The sequence below is a fragment of the Furipterus horrens genome, unplaced genomic scaffold, assembly GCF_987537825.1.
Source record: "Furipterus horrens unplaced genomic scaffold, mFurHor1.1.pri manual_scaffold_9, whole genome shotgun sequence".
NCBI classification, from domain to species: domain Eukaryota; kingdom Metazoa; phylum Chordata; class Mammalia; order Chiroptera; family Furipteridae; genus Furipterus; species Furipterus horrens.
The window spans coordinates 80,767,214-80,784,415 of NW_028327179.1; the positions used below are offsets into that span (position 1 = coordinate 80,767,214).

Below are 17,202 nucleotides of genomic sequence, written 5' to 3' on the forward strand. Positions count from 1 at the left end.
CTATTTTTAACATAAGTATTTATCATTTACAATTAGTAGTTTCTAAAAAGCTTAACCATGTGCCTAGATTTTGTATCTCAATGTTTGATTTTGTATTTATTACAATGAATTTGGGTTTTTAGTTCCTTCTTGTTCTAATCCCTCCTTGCTTTTACAAACCACACTGACTGGTATTTACTAGTGTTATTTATTTGCTACAAACATGCAAAAATGTCATAATAGAGTTTGGTTATTCATTTTTTAATCTTAATGCAACCTTCTTTCAGTATTTTTCTTAGTAAAAGATCCCTTTAAAATGTGTTGCACTTCTTTGATACCTTAATATTATGCCTTAATATTATATTTTCTCCCTCATATTTGCTCTTTAAGATACAAAAATTAACTGTTAAATAGCTACCAAATTCATTTGTGTAGGTTTAGTAATTCAAAAGCTTTTAAATACTTATAACTTTTAAAGTCTCTTTACAATGTGTCTAATGATTTACACAGCCAAAACAATTGAGTACTTTTCCATTCAGTTCCTAAAAGCTAGGATTTCCTATATATATGTAACTTTATTACTCAAGAAGCCTGTCTTGAAATTTTTCCACATACATTGTCCTTGACGATGCTACCAGAATTTTTATTAAAAAATCCCACTTTTCTCCCCTTGTAGCTACATCTGCTGTAGCTCATAGCTATAAATATATATTTTGTAATGAGAGAAAATTCCTTTCTGAATGACAAAAGTCTAATATTGCTTGAGTGGATCTGAGGATTAGATATTTTATTTAATGGGCAAGAGAGAAGAGATTGCCTTTATCATACACTTTGCATCTTTTTGTATTCAATAAAGTAGCTAATTATATTACAAACAGTGACAAAAAGTGTGTGCTAATATTACTATACTTATAAGTGATATTTGGTGTTTATGATTCACTCTAAGAAATGTATTTCTTAACACTAGGGGTCATTTTATTTTGTGGCACTATAATAAGAATTTTAGTTTTAATAAAAGAGAAGGTCAGGAATATATTTCTTAGAAAAGTGCTATCCTGGACTCAGATCCCTAATTTTTCCCCTAGTTAGACTGTGAATAGATTCTATTACTTGGTCTAATTTGTAAAATGTCAAACAAAAGTGTGCTCTGAGTTTCTTATCTAAAGTTCATTTTTGTTAATTCTACTAATAATATGTTCAGGCTACTTTTGAGGGCATGGTGCTTCATATCCTGTTTTTGTCAGTTTGGGGGTTTTCTTGGTCTTTTTCTTCAAGACTATGTCCCTATCCTTCTGAGCCTCAGTGAAAGTCTTCTGTATTTTTCACTAATTTTCAAAATTTTGTGAAATATAGCAAATGCGTCCATTAGAATGGAGCTTTTTTCTTCCCATAACAAAATGAATACTTTCCATTATGCTAACTCAGATTTTCCTACTCATAAAAGTTTTTATAATTTCAAGCTCCTTCCTAAAATACTTTGTGTTCCTTTTCTGGGACTTAATAATATCAACTCCTTATTTTATGTAAAAATTAACTTTAAGGGCATGGTGCTGGATATGAAAGATAATATAAAGAAAATACATGTTTTTTTTTTATAGTAGAGTTACATATTTTAGAATGCACTACAGATTATGTAATATGAATTATGATTTTGTTTATATTGAATGGAATGTGTAATTGCAAGCTATAAATCATTTCTGGGTATCTGAAAAATTTAGCTTTCTTGCTCTAGTTACACACATAAATAAAGATAGTTATATTTGTTTTTCTAAATCCAGTTTTAAAAATCTGCTTAAAATCTGTTGTGCTTCAGAAAGCATAGCATGTTCTGTTTAACATTTTTCAATTGAAAATCAAAGTATCTCCTTTGATTCAAAAACTGGGTATATTTTCTATTTCTAGTATTTGTTAGACCTACAGAAAATACCAAAAGAAAGTTACTTTTTCTACTATGATAAAAATGTCCGTTAAGCTTACATTGATTCAAATGACATGGAGTTCTACTTTTTCTAACTCAGGATCAGAATTATGGCCTGAATGTCTAGACATGTCAATGATGCCGTTTGTTCAGAGCTCCGGCTGCAGAGGCCTGTGCTCTGCCTACAAAATTCTGCTGCTGGTTGCCTACCTGGAAAGAAAAATGAAAGAACAATACTGTGTTTTGGTTCTGCTCCTAATTGTCCATTCTGTTTTCAATAACCAGTCTTAAGAAAATAAAAGAGAATAAAGTATATTTTCAATAGGTAAAGCTTTAACGTTCTCATACCTAAGGACAAAAGGGTTCTAAACTACAGAGAAGTTTTATTACAAGGTTAATGGAAAGTGGCAAAACATGCAGAAACAATATTATTGCTCACACTACAGGCTTAAAGTTGCATGTTGATGTTAAGCATATCCTATTATAAAAATCACTGATGTCTGTATTATATGAGGCTAACATGCCACATGCCTAAAATACCCATGATTTAAAGCCATTTGGAGGAAGGATGTTGAAAGAATGGGACATAAGGCAAAAGGTGACAGGAGTAAGGACAGCCAAGTTTCAATTTCATCTCTGTCATTTCCCAGCTGTGTGACTACCCCTTTCCAGTTTTTGTTCCTCATTTACATAATAATTAAGAGGATGAACATTGTGGCCTCCACTATCTTTCCTGTATTGGTGATTCAACATGTCTTTCTGGTCTGTACATACTCTTAACAGCTAATTTTCTTCCTCAGAAAGCAGCACGGCCCTGACCTCTTCTGCGCAATGTTATATTAGCTATGCGTGCTCAGCTGCTTTGTGATAGGAATACTGTCTACACTGTGTGCGAGTGTCTTGCTCAGTAGATATAATTACACGAATCTCCAAAATGGTACCTATGTAAAAGGTACCTCACTTTTATGGCTATAACATGTTAATGAAGTGATAAGCATTTACATACATACATATATATTCATTCAAATGTACAAGTTCAAGAATAAGGGCATAGATGTTAACTCTTTATTACTATATTTCTAGTAACAGAAACTTTACCTGAGCCACGTCCCTCAATAAAGCAACCACTGAAAGAAAAACCCAGTGGATCATTTAACAGTATTATTTTTTAAGAAGTCAAGTTCTCTCATGGGTAGGTTTATCCAAAATTAGAAAAAGGAAAGGGTCTTCTAAAGAGGTCAGTTCTTAATTACTAAAAGGTCTTTAAGAATCTAAGTGAAGTTCTAGTAGGGAACACTTTGTGATGAGATTGGACCAGATGACCAGTAACATTGTCTTCAGTGTTCGGGTTTGGGAAATATAACTCCCATAGAGCAAATAAGATGTATTTCTGATCTTCTAATGCAGGTTTTCTGAGGTTGTGCCCCTAGGTTTGTCTTTACCTCCAAGGCTGTAAAAGGTCATAATTTGTTATAAAAACCTTAGTTATATTGAACTCACTATATTTTAATTTTATTACCACTTATTAAACATTTATTATCAACTCAAACAAAGATGTCATACACTTTCTGAGTATTATATTTAATCCAAACAACATGTCTACAGGATATAAATTATTAGCTTCATTTAGAATTAGGGAAAATTGGTTTAAAGAAGTCTAGGTAACTTGCCAAAAAATCACACAATTAGTAAGTAACACAGAGATATTATTCCATACAAATCAATAGAAGAATAAATTTGGAAGTGATAGTGCATTCTGATTTAAAGTAAGGTTGTCTGGGGCTCCATAATTGCATTGAAAACCTCTAAGATGTCCTCTTTCAGGACCCAGAGGTGGCCTGATCAGATTCATGTTTCACTGAGGCAGATTCCAGAAAGCCAAATTATTAAAAAAACAATCCCATATGTAGCTGTGTATGCATTCTGGAAATATTCACAATAATACTCCCTGCTCTAAAGGAGTTTGGAAAAAATAATTGGTAGCCATTTTACTTATTTACCAAGGGAAATCATATTCATGAGGTGTGGAAATACAGGACATGGTTGGAGATCATGACAGCTGAGGAAGAAGAGTTAGATAAGTCCAATTGTTAATGGTGTTACTCTAAGATTGCTGAGCTTTCATTCTGATTGACAATTTGGTATGTATTAATATAGTTCATCTACTTACTAGAAAGTTCCCAATCATTTTCCTTTTAAGTTGTTGAGAACCTATGTTCTAGCCCATAGTGTTGACATTACATTTTAAAGCTCAGAGGACAAAGTGTAACCCTAATTTCTAGTTAGTGCAGCTTCTAAGTACTGACCAGAAAATCAGAATTTGACTCCAATACCCATTGAAAGCCATGTGTCAAGAATAATGTCATCATAAACTATTTGTGCTGAATTAAAGACTGTTTACTTTAGGTACAAATATAAATTCTTAAACGGATCATTTCAAGGAGAAAATAGAAATCTCTAAATTGCTAATGTGGCAATAAGAATGAATTTGCATGATCAGTCCAGGGAATTAACAAAAAATAGTAAGTATTCTGGGAGCATCATAAATTATGCTGTTCAATTGCAGCTGAATTCTAATGCAAATCCAGGTTACCCAGGAATAAAAGACAGCAGCGCTTGGCAAACACCGAGCTCTTTATATTCTGGATAAGTCATTTATCAAACTCTTCTTTCCTCACTGAAATGCATTCACACACCATGGAGAAAAAGAAATTGGTAGTGATGGAGTCTAGCTCTGGAAACTTCTTTTCAGAACATAGTAGAATCAAGTGAGAAATCAAAGTCATCTGTAAATTAACAGTTTGCTTGCTCGTCTAACAAACAAGAAGGAAATATTCATCTGGTTTCTAAGCAGACAAAGTGGTTACTGAAATCTTTAATGTTCCACAAGCCTGTCAGGTACCTTCTCTGAATACACTGCCATAAAGCACACCACTCTTTAACCTCAAACTTACAGAAGTGGCAACTCATCATGAAAATAGTCAATTCTTGAATATCTCAAGAGAAGAATAAATATGAATGGAGATTCCTGGCCAATGTGGCTCAGTCGGTTGGAATGGCATCTCATACACCAGAAGGTTGCAGGTTCAATTTCCCATCAGGGCACAGAGCTTGGTTGCAGGTTCAAACCCTGTTCAGGGCACATCTTGGAGGCAACTAGTCAATGTTTCTCTCTTACTCTTTTCCTCTCTTTCTGAAAGCAGTGAAAAATGTTCTTGAATGAGGATTAAAAAAACATGGATGGAGAGAACATATTTTTTAAATTTTTATATGCTTTATTGATTATGCTGTTACAGTTGTCCCAATTTCTTTTCCCTTTGTTCCCCTCACCCAGTGACTCCCCTCCCACTAGTTGCCGCCCCTCTCTTAGTCCATGCCTGTTGGTTGTGCATATAGTTCTTCTCAACATCTTTCTGCCTACTCCACTCCCTCCTACTATGCTTTTTAATTCCTGAACCATCTCCCTCCCATCCCTCTTTCCCCCTCCCTGCTGACCTCCCCCATAATGTTCCCCATACCTATAATTCTCTTCCCACTCTCATTGCTTACTCAGTTTGCCTTTGTTTCAGTTCCCCAGCTTCTGTTGTTGGTTGTTGTGATATAGTTTTCATATTAATGTTCATAGTTTTGGTCCTATTTCTCCTAAATAAGTCCCTTCAACATTTCATATAACAGTGGTTTGGATCTGATGAACTCCTTCAGCTTTACTTTGTCGTGGAAGCACTTTCTCTGCCTGTCTATTCTGAATGACAGCTTCACTGGATAGAGTAATCGTGGTTGTAGGTTTTTGTTTTTTATTACTTGAATATTTCTTGCCTGTTCCTTCTTGCCTGCAGAGTTTCTTTTGAGAAATCAGCTGAGAGTCTTATTGGGACCTCTTTGTATGTAATTCTCTTCTCTCTTGCTGCTTTTAAGATTCTCTCTTTATCTTTATTTTTTAACATTTTGATTATAATGTGTCTTGGTTTGGTTTTCCCTGGGTCCAGATTTTTTGGAACTCTCTGTGCTTCATTATTTTTTCACATAATTTTTTTGATTTCTAGTTCTCTTCTTCACCTTCTGGCAACCCTATGATTCAGATGTTAGCCCGCTTATAGCTGTCCCATAGGTTTCTGAGCCTCTTTTTATTTTCCTCACTTTTTGTTTCCTCTTTCTGCCCTGGCTGACTGTTTGTTCCTTCCCTATGTTCCGATTTGTTGATTTGATCCCTGGTTTTCTTTTCCTCACCACTAGTTTCGTATGTGTTTTTATTTATTTCAGCAGGACTAGCCTTCATTCTTTCCCCATCTTGTTTAATATCTGCTGTTAGGTCCGTTAGCATTTGTATAACCAAAGCTCTGAACTGTGTCTCAGAAAGATTACCTATATGCTGAGCCATTAGATTAGATATTTGCTGGCTGGCCAGCTGTGTCACTGGGATCTCTACCATAATCTGTGCCATCCTGACAGTTTTGTGTTTACCTTTGCTTCCTGGGTGGGGTGGTCACACCTCCTATGCTATAGGGGGCGAAGCTCCATGCAATTGTCACTACCAGGTGACCCTTCTCACCACGCTGTGGCATTTTGTGTGGGGGTGGGTGTCCAAGATGGATTCTTGCCATTTGCTCTCTGCTGAGAGATCCAGAACATCTTCCACCATCCCCACACCCTCCAGCCCTCACAGTCCGAGGCAATGGGGGTCTGCCTTTCCCGGCTTTGGAATCGTGAACTGATGAGTTTGGTCTGCAGCCAGGGGTGCTCTCCAGGTGCTTCTTGCCTCCCCTTAAGTACAGGTGTCTATGCTTACCACCATCCCACTGCTGTCACCACAGCTGCTGCCGCCAACACAGCTTGACCTCTGTGCCCTGGCTTCACCCCTGCTACCTGTCTGGACAAGCACCACTTATTTATAACTTCATACGTTGGACTTCTATGTAGCTTTATTTTCTGGAACTTCTGGTTATTTCTCATTTTGCAGTAGTGGTATTCCTTCTTAGTTATGGAGGGAGATGGGGAGTGTCAGTCTAGACCTCCATCTTGGCCAGAAATCAAGAACGTATTTTATAGATACTTGAGCCAACAGGGATTTTTTTTTTTTAAGTCTAGAGCAGAGGGATTTATAATTATTATCACTTTAGGTCAGAGAACTTCTGCTTTATATTTTATTCCAAAATAAGCAGAGGGCATTTCTTCATCACAGTATTATTTATTTAATAATTAACAGAAGATTTAAGAGGAGTAATGAGTATAAGTCTTAATCAACAATCGAAGATGCAAGAAAAGTTCTGTTATTTCCTCTAAATCAAATTAAATCTGATCCAAACCTCTGTTCAGCAATCGATAGGCATTTATGTAAATTTGGGAGTTAGTCCCCTCTCCTTACCCACTTCATAAAATAATGATCCAGGACTACCTGGTACCAGGAGAACAAGCAAAAGCTCTTCACACTAGGCTGTTATGATTGCTACTGGTTTGATAATTGCCAAAGAACACAGAGTCACTCTTCAATGCCCCTGTCACATTGCTAAGGCTGGAATTGAGAATCTTGATTGGAGCAGAGAATTCCAGTGCCCTGTAATAACCCTTGAAGAAAGGGGCATTGTTGCTCATTGTAAAGGACACAGATACAGAAAAAAAAATCACTCGACATATCAAAAACCAGCAAAACCAAACACAGATAAATGTACTAGACATTATTCTTACAACAGAAGCCTTGTGTAAAATGTTTACTTGAGGCCCAGATTTTTAAAAACTTTTATTTTGAAATAATTTTAGATTTACAGAAAAGTTGCAAAATAGAATCCATTTATCCTCACTGAGCCCCCCACCTAATGTTAACATCTTACATAACCCCAGTAAAATAATCAAAATAAGAATATTGTCCTGGGCAGTGTGGCTCAGTTAGATGGAGTGCCCTCTGATAACCAACAAGCTATGTGTTCTATTCCTGGCAGGGCACATACCTAGTCTGCGAGTCTGATCGCCTGTTCTACTGAGTACAAATATGGAAGGCAACCAGTTGATGCTTCTCTCTCCCATTGATGTGTCTTTCTTTCTTTTCCTCTCCCTCTTCATCTCTCTCTAAAAGCAATGAAAAAGATCCAACAGGCGAGGACTTAAAAAACAAAACAGGAAATTAACATTGGTATACTACTATTAATTAAAATAAAGAGCTTATTCAAATTTCGCTAGGTTTTTCTCTAATGACCTTTCTCTTTTCCACATCTGGTCCAAGGGTTCATATCTCATTGAGTTGCCCTGTCTCCTTATGCTCCTCTAACCTATGATCATTCTTCAGTCTTTTTTAATTGTTCAGAACCTTGACACTATTTATTGGTCAGTACTGGTCAGTTAGTATATAGAGTATCTCTCATTTTGTTTCATCTGATGTTATTTTTAATAGGAATATACATGTTTAGAAAGACCGCAGAAGTGATCTTGTGCCCTCCTAGGTACACACCATAGGGTACATGATGTCAGTAAGTCTTATCATTGGTGACATAGCTAGTGATCACGTGGCTAAAGTTCTGTCTTTGGGTCCTACATCTTTCCACTGTAAGTCACTCTTTGCTCATTTGTAATTAATAAGTACTTGGGGACAAATATTTGAGGCTATGCAAATACAAATACTATTCAATTCCCCTCAAAGTTTCACTTATTAATTTTAGCTTCAGTTGGTGGATTATGCCTGCAACAATTATTATTATGGTATTTTCCAATGGTAATTCCCCCTTATTCTTCTACATTTATTAATTAAAATTTTTATTAGGGAAAATGTGTCCTTTCTCATTGATTTGGCTTTTTAAATGTATATCACAATGGACTCATAAATATTTATGTTATTCTTTGGATTATAATCTAATGTCATCAGAGGTTCAGAATTTTAAGCTGTAATTATCCTTCCTTCTTTCCTTCATTCCTTCTTTCCTTCCTTTCACCTTTTTATCTTCTAAATCCCACATGATCCCTTTTCTATTGAGACTATATGTCTCTGATTCATTGCAACATGTCTGTTTATTCCATTCTTGTATCATTTCCTTTAATTTTCCTTCTCAGTCTTACCGTGAGTCCTCCTTTTAAATGTGCTCTCTAACATTATTTATTAAAAACTTGATATCTTTTCTTTCCTTTCTTCCTCAGTATTGTATTTTCTTCATTTCCCACACCCTCCTTTATATCTATCTATTATGTAGAGACTGATGAGCAGAAAGATTTTGTTCAGTATGAACAAAGATAAATTGCCTATTTCCATGTTTTGAAAACAGCCCATTTGTTCTTGTGAGTTTTAAGATAAATGGGAGCAAATTAAAGAACTCATTCTGTATTTTAGCCATCATTTTTCAGCAGGCACTGAGTAAGGTGACTGCTAATGACATTTCTTCTTGGTGTATTATTGTGGGTGTCTTTAGAGAGGGATTGCAGTACTTTTTCGAAGAACTGCTTATTTCATCAATCTTTGAACTAAAAATAATTTAAAGCAACACATTTGTTACAAGAAAATTAAAACAAAATTTTGTCTTTTGTATCTCTGTATAATAAGCATGTAAATCATCTATATACTCTTATAGTTAGAGCCACATCAAATATATAAACTTTCCCTATCCTTACCAGAGGTATATTCTGACTTTATTTTTTCAGGTACATCAAAATACACATCTGAGACATGTGTTTTATTGTGTTTGTAGAACAGTAATATAAAAAGAAAAAGAACAGATCCATCAACTTTGTATTCCTTGGAAATTTCTAATTCAGGCTTATTCAGAAAGCTTTTTCTTATTACAAATTACTAAAAATATCTTTACGAGGATAGACAAAGGGAATTTTACTTCAGTGAGACAGCAACGAGACAAATATATCTAATTGTATCTACATTGTTCATTTACAAATTAGGCTTAAATCTTTGAAATTCAAATGGCTCATTATAACCAAAAATAATAAGTAGAAAGCACAGACCTTTTAAACTAAACATAGTGAAAATTTATCATTGGATAATTTTAGAAGTTTGAATGTCATTTAAAATACCTAAATTATTAACTAAAGATAAAACTTACACATGTATTTCAAATATTAATTAAATTAATATTTTTAAACATTAATTAAAATTTCCTAATAATCCTGAGGCCATCCATTTACAAACTAACAACCCAGAAAATATGCATCCTGAAATTCTTTTCTATTAAAAAATAATCAATTATTATAATTTAAAACAATTTTTATTCACCCACAGGAATTATATATAAAAACCTAAGAAAGAAATGTGGAGGTCTTATGGGAAGGCAACAAGGTTTAGCTTATAAATATTAATGTCATAAATAAATATGTAAATGTCATAATCCTGTATAGAAAAACAATATGGCAAAGTTGTGATAGCTACTTCCAATTAATATGCACGTTTAAATACATTCCAAGCCAAATCTTAAAAGATACTGTTTGAACTCGACAAAATGAATCCAAAATTCATCTAGGAGAAAAAGCAATTACACATAATTAAAGTAAATTAACATAAAATAAATACAAGAGGTAGATACATGCCTGATAATTTTTAAACTGCATTTTAAGGTCACAATACATCGGTATATCCCTACCTTACATATGTTTCCGTAAGAAATAAGTATTTTAAAAAATTCTTGCCCAAAGACACATTTATTGATTTTAGAGAGGAAGACAGAGAGGAAGAAAAATCAAAATGAGAGGGAAACATTCGTTGGTTGCCTCCAGTACATACTCCACCCAGAGACTGAAACTATAACATAGGTATATACCTGACCAGGAATCAAACCCGTGACATTCTGGTGCATGGGACAACACTCCAATCAACTGAGCCAAACAAGCCAGGGCAAGAAATGGGTATTTTGACCCATTTTGGGATGCTCAGAATTTAGATATATGATCTCCTGGGATGTGTGCAATAAAAATTGTTTTAAGGTCTTGCTTCTAATTTCCCCATCAGGATCGAAGAATGCATCACTATTGACAGAAAGTGTTGTGAGCAAAGTAAAGTGGCCAGAAGTGAGAAACAAGTAATTCTTCCAAATCTTAAACCTGAAACATGTTATTTAGTTGCCTAAGTAGCATAAGTGAGCAGTGTTGACTATTTTAAATGTAACTGGAATATTTTTTCAGGCCACCCAACTTTTTCAATGGATATTGTTTAAAACTTAGAGGTGAAACTTTAACATAATTTATCTCAAATTTGGTACACTTTATTCGATAAGATATTTAGAACCATTTTTTAAAGTAAGAGGAACTCTTGATACCAATTCCTGATGATGTTAATTTTATTTCATATTATAAAATATTTATTTTTTATTTCCTACTAACACAAAAGTAAAACTTCCTGCCAGTTGCCAGATTAAGTAGATTTTAGCAGTATGTGCTTTTCTCTTTCTCCTTTTTTCAGCATACTGTAAATGTTTGATCATGTTAACTAATGAATGCAAATGAATTATGTTTGATACCTACATTTGAGTCACATTTAAATATTTTCCAAAACTGAAGTTTAAAGTTCATTAGCCACACAGTGGTATACTAAATTATTGGGCTCCATTTCTTTCTATATCCATGTCCTTAGTCATTCAACTGTGCCCTGTTCTCTCCTTATGACCCAGCCTTATGTCCCAATCCTAGGTTTGGCCTTGTGGTCTGCTTCGACCAACAAAATGACAAACAATATGCCAATTTCTAGCCTAAGCCACAGGAGCCTTAAGTGTTTGAAAACACATATTCTTTTTTTTTATTCTGACATCACTTTAAAGAACATGCCCAAATTAACCTGGTTATCTTAAAAAAACAATGAGAAATACACAGAAGAAAGCAGAGCCACCCCTCTGAGCCCAGCCCAGACTAGCTCCCTCCCAAGAGGATGAAAGTGCCTAGCTCAGAATGGGAGAGTCACCCAGTCCAGGCTAGCCTACCTAGGTCAGCTGACACTAGAAGCAAATGTGAAAAACAAATGTTTACAGTCATAGGACATGATGTCATATGATTGGTTGTTTTGCAACAATATTGTATCGATAACTAACTGATAAACCCTGATGTGTACTGAAAATGGCCAAGTCTTATATTATTCCCCTTGTTTTTTTCCCCCCTCAGAGCTTATACTTTTAATTTTTTTCCCATCACCATTTATCCCCCTACACCCACTTTCACTTCTACCCATCCCCATCCTCCTACAATCACTACACTGTTGCCCATGTCCACGAGTTCTTTCTCTTTTTTTTCTTTTTTGCTCAATCCTTCCACCCCCAATAATAAGCCCTCATCCCCACCAGAGTTGTCAGGGTGCTATCCCTCTTACTTTATAAAGAACTTATAGTTTTAGCTAACCATTTTACTAAATTATTACAAATTAAGCAATAAGAAACAGCTTATTTATTATATTTTTTGTAACATATCTACTATTAATGACTGACATCATTTTAATTCTAATGGCTACTTATGGCTCTCTCTCTTTTTCTCTCTCTCTCTCTCTCTCTCTCTCTCTCTCTCTCTCTGTCTCTGTCTTATTTCCTCACGGCTTTTTATAATAATGCATGAAAAATGTATTAATACATTTGTTTGAACTAAAACATAAAGGTAAAATTTTTCTGACAGAATGTGAGCCTGATTAGTTTGGAGATCCTCTGCTAATTAGATTGTAGGGCAGACATTCTCCTATATTTAATAAGTTACTTGTGCAATGCCAAAGCATGATAAAAAATATATATCAAGTATACAATAAAATAAACCTGTAATTCAAAAATATTAAATTAAAAAGAATGTAATGAAATCACACTTTAATTTTTTCTAACTCTTCTGGACATATAGGGTTATATAAGATACCCTCAAATAAAAGAGTAACAGATATAATGTAAAGCCATCTCATATGTGTTTATAAAGTTTTTTTGGTTTAGTACCAGATATTCAGAAAGTGTGGTCTGTAATGATGGGGCAACAAATCATTTTTCAAGTCAGGTGGTTTCTAATCCTCTGCTTTTGCCAATTTGAAATGAGACTTAATTAAAAATGACTAAAAATAATTTTTGGTGATATATCACTGTGATTTTGGACTTCAAAGATGTGTCAACCATTTTATATTAAAAAATCCTTTTTTATGACAGATCATGGTGATTTTTGGCACTAAAAGAATTGAATGACATGTTATGAAAAAGAAATACAACTTTCTTGCATTCCCCTATGTGGATTTCTGTGAAAATAATTTCTCTGTGTTCACATCTATAAAAACAAGACAAATTGGAATATAGTTTATGTTGAACTCTGTTCCACTCTAACAATTTTTTAAGCATTCACAGAAACAAGAACTAATTGCAAAAAATACCACTAATCTCAATGAGAAATGCATTTCTAATAAAATTTTACTTTTACTATTGAATAATTATATAGCAATATTAACACTATACAATTCACAGTAATACTAATTACTCAAGCCAGAATAATTTTAAATGATTATAATATACAGTCAAAAAACATTTCTACTTTTATTCATTTTTTAAAATTTTATTGTTGTTAAATTACAGCTGTCCCAATGTTTTCCCCACTGCTCTCTCCTGCCCTGCCCATGCCCCCTCTCCCACAGTCAATCCCCACCCTGTTGCCCATGTGCATGGGTCATTTATACTAGTTCATTGACTAGACCCTTCTCCTTCTTTCCCTGTTATCTCCCTCCTCCCTCCCCTCTGATCATTGTCAGTTTGTTCCTTATTTCCATGTCTCTGGTTCTATTTTTCTCATTTGTTTGTTTTGTTCATTAGGTTCAACTTACAGGTGATATCATATGATTTTGTCTTTCACTGCCTGGCTTATTTCACTTAGCATAATATTCTCAAGTCCATCCATGCTGTTGTGAAGGGTAGGAATTCCTTCTTTCTTTCTGCTGTGTAGTATTCCATTGTGTGAATGTACCACAGTTTTTTTATCTACTCCTTTACTGATGGGTACTTTTTATATGTATTTTTTGCAAAGAATAAAAATAGGATTATCAATAAATGTCTTTCAGGAATAAAAATTGATTATATTAAGATAAAGTTTTTATGGCCAAAAATGAAATGGAAATATAAATTCAAGGGGAAATGAAAGCAAAAGATAATATATATAAGGTAAACAGGCCAATACACATAGATAAAACACTGCCACATTATATTTGTGATAGTGGCTAATTTTTCCTGAGCTTTAATCTTGTTGCAGGTTCTGTTTTATCTACATTCAATATTCATTTAATCTTCACACCTACCAATTGTTAGGCACATTTTACAGATTAAAACTGGGGTTTAGAGAGGCTACTTAATGCGCCCACATTTATATAGCTGTTTAGAGTGAGACAGGCATAGAAACACAGGCCACCTGATTTAATACCCCACGATGGAAACTGCCCCAGTCATTCCCTTGCCCCTTTTCCAGTAACCCCTTTCCCCTCCCCACATCCCCTTTATTAATGCCTTCCCACCTCCCATTCCACTCTGTGACCATAAGTAAAAGACAGGAAGGACATATACTAAAGATTAACACAGATGATCTTTAGATGTTGGTAAAACCAGTGATAATTATTTTTGTCTTCTTAATTACTCACATTTTCTAAACTATACAGGCAAAATAAAAACATGTATCAGATTAGCTCATTGTTCAGCAAATGGCCATTCTGTTTCCCCCATTTCTAGGGAGAAGCAAACATCCCTATCCCACTGGAACTGGGCTTGGCCAGGAAATTCGCTTTGACTAGAGGATGTGTGAAGGAGTAATTGTGTGCCTGTCCCAAGCCAATGCTTCAAGAGGATCTCTCATTTGTACCCGCACATCTAGCAGCTTCTGATCTCTGCCAGGAGAAGATGCTTCAGATAATTGTACTCCTCTAGCCTGGGCTTCCCCACAGATTGTAGCCAGAAGGAGAGATACCTCAGTCTACCTGTAGACATGGGAGAAAGAAAAAGATACTAGCCATATTCGGGGGTTGGGTTTTGCACAGTAAAACTGTGTGACAATATACCTATTGTGTTTAAACCCCTCTTTTTAGTTATCATGCATTATATAAGTTTACTTCCCAAAACAACAAACTTATAAGCTGCCCCTTATAACATTTTGGGGTTCTTAATCATTGGCACTGCACATTCATCTCTGGTGCATTTGTTCTGTAAGCATCTAATTCATTTATAGGTGTTGGATTTTACATATAAATTAGAGGTTCATATACAAAAAAAGAGCTGGAGCTAGAGCTCATTTTCTAAAGCACTTACATTCTGAACTTACCTCTGTAAAGCCCTTTCCTTACCCTCTGAGGAGAAAGCTTGCTGAGCAACTCCATTCTGTCTGCACCAACAACAGCTACAGGTAACTAGGAGAAATCCTGCTGGCTGCCAACTATGAGGTGTGAGTTCAACTTTCTGGCACTTGGATGCCCTCGGTTAATAACCCTGCACACCATGGTACTACTATTCAGTGTACCTCCAATAAGAGTAAAAGCCAGGCTTTAAAAAAATTTTGCTTATTATTTGTTAAACTTTGGAAATTTGTCGCAGCAACTAGTGTCAGGTGGTCATTTTCCTAAGTGAGGCACAGTCACAACGAGCCTATCATTTTTAAGAGTAAAGCTGTAGCTGTGTGTTTGGGGAGCAAGGATCAAATTGTAACACAAGACTAGTTTGTTTTCTCCTTTGTTGTTTTCTCCTTATTCACCACCCTGGCCTATTTATACAAGTAGTTTCAAGAAAAGAACAGAGATACCCACCATGAATCTGAACTAAGCAAAGAAGCCACCTACCACTTCTGATGTCAAGAGTCACTGTGACTGATACAAAAGGTGGGTATCATAAAGGATTGCTAACAGAGGCCTCCCTAACAGAGAACTGGCATGTTGGTTGACGTTCAAACTTAATCTCTTAGTGCATTTCTCTCATTATGTCCCAGTTTGCTTGACACAACACCAGTGAAGACCATATACACGTGAAAAAGTTCATGATAAAACATTTATTAGGATGCCTTCTACTATTCAAAGAAGAGACATACCACTGATTACTGATTAGAAGACCCAAGTGGAAAATAAGAAAATATCCCTTGTTCAAAGGGAGTCCATTCCTTTAATTACCTCACTTGTTAGGCAGTCTCTACAGTAAAAAGGTCTGTGTAGGAATCAAAAATAACAAAATCTCACCTACAATTGTTCCACATTGGAAAATATATATAAATAAAATAATTTGTATGGCAAAGGCCTAGAGAGATTTAAAATAGTGACTACAGGTTGAAGGAGAACTTAATTATCATATTTTAGTTCTATAGCTTATTATTTTTGACAGAAACAACTTCTTTGACAGGAAATAACATTAATAAAACCTTTCTTATTTGACCTTTTAATGGCAGTAAAATTAAGTTATATAAATTCTATTAATGGTAATGGATGCTTCCCAGCTTTAATCTTTCTGATATTGTGGAAAACTGCTAATTTTCATAATCACTTTCTGTAAAGGAACTGCCAAAATGGTTTAACTCAGTGAAGTCAGTTAAATGAGATTACCAGTTATTAAGATACAAAAAACTAAGTAGAAAAATTGTGATACCTAGTCCCATATTCCCACGTTTTATAACGTAAAAGAAATTCTAGACAAGACAGTTAATTTCCAAAGGCAAAGGCATTTTTGCAATTTATGTCCAGCACAGGGCCTGACAAAGAAGAGACACTCAGCAGTGTTCTTGAACTAAATTGATCAGCCCTCTTTAAGTTTTCTAATTGTTTGTTAGAGAAGTTACTAAGTAGAAAAAAGAACATAATGAGCACAAACTAAAGAAAAGGAATGTCAAATATTTAGTAAGGAGAGTTACTATTCCATTAAATAGTACCTTGACCTGGGGGTGAGATTTGCATGGAAAGGGGTTTGAAGAAACTAGAATCATGAACCGACTTGTTTTCCCACACGGGAATTTTTGCTATCTGTGAAAAGGCATAGAGATCAAAGGTCTTGTTATTTAAATTCTAAGTTTCAGTTTCTCTGAGCTAATTCAGAAAATTTTAATGGAAATAAATTAAGTAAAGTTTGTAAAGTGTTCAATGTGAGGCCTAAAATAGAGTAATAATACCCTCTATTGTTTATAGGGAGGATTCAGAAGTAAACTTTAAATTCCAATATACTGGGCGTTCAGCCTGCAAAATTCAATGTAAGGCCAAGAGAAACTGCATCCTTTTGCACTACTGTTCATCTGCTCACTGAATGGAAGTACCACTAGTCAGATCCAGTGGAGGGCATATAGAGAGTCTTACTTGACAGGGACTATGAAGCTGCTGGGCCAAGGTGAGCATTCCCAGCTTGAGGAGACTTACTCAGAGGTGCTAAAGCTAAGAAAAT

At 34.9% G+C, this 17,202-nt stretch overlaps 1 protein-coding gene across 3 annotated transcripts in view; it reads left to right on the forward strand.

Annotated features, from left to right (window-relative positions):
• LOC150002045 (tRNA wybutosine-synthesizing protein 3 homolog) overlaps positions 1 to 17,202 on the forward strand; it is a 272,954-nt gene that overhangs the window by 29,141 nt on the left and 226,611 nt on the right. The window contains exon 6 of one of the 3 annotated variants that reach the window (XR_016513125.1): positions 1,998 to 2,152. The exons of the other annotated variants lie outside the window; for them this stretch is intronic. The gene's annotated coding sequence lies outside the window, so the exon portion shown is untranslated. Of the gene's footprint in view, positions 1 to 1,997; positions 2,153 to 17,202 lie in introns of those variants that run through there. 3 annotated transcript variants of the gene reach the window in all.